The sequence below is a fragment of the Myodes glareolus genome, chromosome 23 (assembly GCF_982192425.1).
Source record: "Myodes glareolus chromosome 23, mMyoGla1.1, whole genome shotgun sequence".
In the NCBI taxonomy this organism is placed as follows: Eukaryota; Metazoa; Chordata; class Mammalia; order Rodentia; family Cricetidae; genus Myodes; species Myodes glareolus.
In genome coordinates, this window is record NC_142048.1 from 9,703,328 (window position 1) to 9,706,853 (window position 3,526).

At 45.1% G+C, this 3,526-nt stretch overlaps 1 pseudogene; it reads left to right on the forward strand.

Moving 5' to 3' along the window:
• The first annotated feature begins 1,688 nt into the window (after positions 1–1,688).
• On the forward strand, positions 1,689–3,087 carry LOC125405954 (zinc finger and SCAN domain-containing protein 21 pseudogene; annotated as a pseudogene).
• The last annotated feature ends 439 nt before the right edge of the window (positions 3,088–3,526 follow it).

Consider the following 3,526-nt stretch of genomic DNA (forward strand, 5'->3'; position numbering starts at 1 on the left):
GATAAAATCTACTCAGTTCTTAAGAATCATCATAGCATAGTGAAACAGTTCCTAATAATGGATCTTCTATTTTACACACAGAGGAAGTAAACAGAGCACTCAAAGTTAATGTTAGAATTGGGATCTTGGAACAGGCAAATGTTAAAATGAAGCCAGGGAGGTCCAGCTCTGTTTTTCATAGCCTTGAATATGTAAGCTTCTGGGTGTGGTCGTGACCTGCTCCTCTGCTCCACTCCAGTGGCTGGGGTGGGAGAATTTCACCCCTTCTACAGGCTTAGGTGTAAGTTCTGATACTCAAAACTACGTGTTAGCCAGAAACTTCTCCCTGCTTCTTATCTTTTCTTTTTTTTGCTAGAACATCCTTTTTTTATTGTTTTTATTGAGCTATACATTTTTTCCCACCTGCTTCTTATCCTTATCAGTGTTCTAGTGAGAAATCCACGAGCTTATGACAGTGACATCTGTTTCATTGGTGGCTGGAGTTTTAAATTTTGTTAAAAGAACAAAGGCCTGGGCAAAGGGCAAACTGATTATAAGCTGGTATTTTAAACAGACACTAAGTAGTTGTCTATAATGATATTTTATTTATGTTTTAATAAATAAAACTGGTCTAAAGATCAGAAGGGCATAGCTAAGCCACTTAGAGGTCAGGCAGTGGTGGTACACAACTTTAATCCCAGGATTTGGGATACAGAGGCTGATGGATCTCTATGAGGTCAAGGCCACCCTGGGCTACACAAGATTAATGCAGAAACAAATCCAGGCAGTGATGTCTCACACTTTTAATCCCAATACTAGGGAGTCATGGCTTTAATCCTAGAACTAGAGGAAATATAAAATGGGAGAGAGAGAGGTTTAATCTGCTAAGTCTGCAGTCACTCAGCCTTGGTAGAGGTAAGACTTCTCTAGTAGCTTGGCTGCTTTTCTTGTCTGGTTTTCAGGTTGAACCCCACTATCTGTCTCTGGGTTTTTATTGTTCATGCTACAGCTGTGTCTATAAAGAAAATGCGATACACACATACAATGAATTTTTTCACCTACACAGAAGAACGCATTTACATCATTGACAGAAAAAAATGGATGCAAAAGCAAATAATCATGTTAAATGAATTGAGTAACTCGGAGAAATATTGTGTCTTTTCTCAAGTCTGGCTCCTAGATTATGCATGGGTGCATAAAAGCACATCTGTCAATATTGCATGAAAGTAGGGACAAAAATTTCTAACGTAAGAAACATCTAACAGGATTAGAGATAATGTGAGAAGGGATGGGGGGATGTGTTCAACATACAATATATATTTGTGTTAAATTGTCTTGGTGTAGTTTAGTACTGGAAACAATGAGTATATGCAATGAAAGACTTCAAATATTCCTGAAAGCTATTTCATATCCATGATCTCTGTCTTCACACGCACACAGAAATAGGAAACCAAAAGAATAATTTGAGTCAAATTTCATGGAAGACCCAGATGTTGTTAGCAGATACTCTTAAATTCACCAGGAGACAACGTGGTTCCACAGTGTTTTTTTAAATATAAAAAGTCCTACAGGGCGGTTGTTCGGCGGCTGTGCAGGTTTCAGGCTCCGAAGGGGTTCTGAGTCACGGTTTGAGTTGTGAACCTTAAGAAACAGAAATTCAACGGTACCAGGTCCTCTCCCCAAGATCCCGCTGTGTCGGAATCTGTGTGATGACCAAGGTGGTGGGCATGGCCACAGTCGGCCACCTCAGGAGCCAATGGGGCCTTCTACCCATAAAGCTAAAGAGGATGATGAGAAGGCCAAGTGCAGCCCTAGCCTAGAGACATCCCGTCAGTGCTTCAGGCAGTGTGGGTACCATGACACTCCTGGGCCGCGAGAGGCACTGAGCCAGCTTCAGGTGCTCTGCTGTGAGTGGTTGCAGCCCGAGATCCATGGCAAGGAGCAGATCCTGGAGCTGCGGGTGCTGGAGCAGTTCCTGACCATCCTGCCCGAGAGCGCCAGGCCCGGGTGCAGCAGCACTGCCCTGAGAGTGCAGAAGAAGCCGTCACTCTCCTGGAAGACCTGGAGCAAGAGCTGGATGAGCCAGGACTAGAGGTCTCATCTCCTCGGAGTGAACAGAAGCAGGCTTGGGAGAAGATGTCAACTTCAGGAACTGCAATGGAGTCTTTAAGCAGTACCCAGTCTCAGCCTGTGGATGCCAGTCCCAAATATGAGTTTTGGGGGCCCCAAGAGACTGGTGAGGAGGAGGTCTTCACTCAGGATCTGAGAAAGCATCAAGGTTTGAAATCGAATCCCCAGAAGGAGGACTCAGCAGATGAGCAGAGAAATTCTGAAGAGGAGTCTCATGCAGACAGACTCAAAAGGGACATCATTCCCGTGGTTGCTGCCAGTAAGTATGGGTCATGGTCAGAAAGGCAGTGGGCCAACAATCTGGAAAGGGAGAGGGGAGCAAAAGCTTTTCTGCAAGACACAGGTTCTAGCAAAGGTGCAGAACCCATGTCTACTAAGCTTGTCCTGGGGAGAAAAACATTACATATGTGCAGAGTGTGGAAATGCCTTTAGCAGTAGCTGAAACCTCACTAAACACTGTACAACACACACTGGGGAGAAGCCTTATGTGTGCACCAAGTGTGAGAAGGTTTTCAGCCACAGCTCCAACCTTACCCTTCATTGCAGAACACACTTGGTGGCCCTATGACTGTAAGTGTGGGAAAGCCTTTGGGCCGAACTCCGACCTCCTTGAACATCAAATGATGCATACGGAAGAGGCGCCCTATCAGTGTAAAGACTGTGGGAAAGCCTTCAGTGAGAAGGGCAGCCTCACTCAACACCATCACATCCACACCGGGGAGAAGCCCTATCAGTGTAACGAGTGTGGTAAGAGCTTTAGTCAGCACGCAGGTCTCACTTCCCATCAACGCCTGCACAAGTCCTAAGTGTAAGGAATGTGGCAAAGCCTTCAACCATAGTTCAGATTTTAATCAGCATCGCAGAATCCATACTGGCAAAAAGCCCTACTGGTGTAACCACTGTGGGAAAACCTTCTGTAGCAAGTCCAATCTTTCCAAACACCAGTGAGTACACACTGGAGAGGGAGAAGTACCGTAACTGTCCGCCCTCTCTGTCGTTGTCATTGTTCTTGTAACCATTAGAATGTGAGTGCTGGGAAGCAGCCTGTGATACAGTGTTGGGTGGTAGAGTTTGCTCTAGTCCTCAAGGGGTGCCATGGAGGGAGAACTCCACCGTGATAGTGCAGGCAGGAGGTCTGTAGAGAGGCAGTGAGCCCCACAGTGCTCACCTGGGCCAGCAGAGTCCCTCCTCACACTCCAGGCCCTAGTGAACTGTGCTGGCATTGTCTTCTGCACAGTTAAACTGATGTGAGTCCAGTAGGGTTAAGGAAGAAACATTAAAATTGTTTAGCTGTTTTAATATATATTCCATAGTTGTAGTTTGTAAAGAACTGGGCTACCTTGAACAGTCTGTTTCAGGATAAATGTATAGCATCATGTAAAAAAAAAGTCCTTAAGACTTAAGGCTTACGACAAAA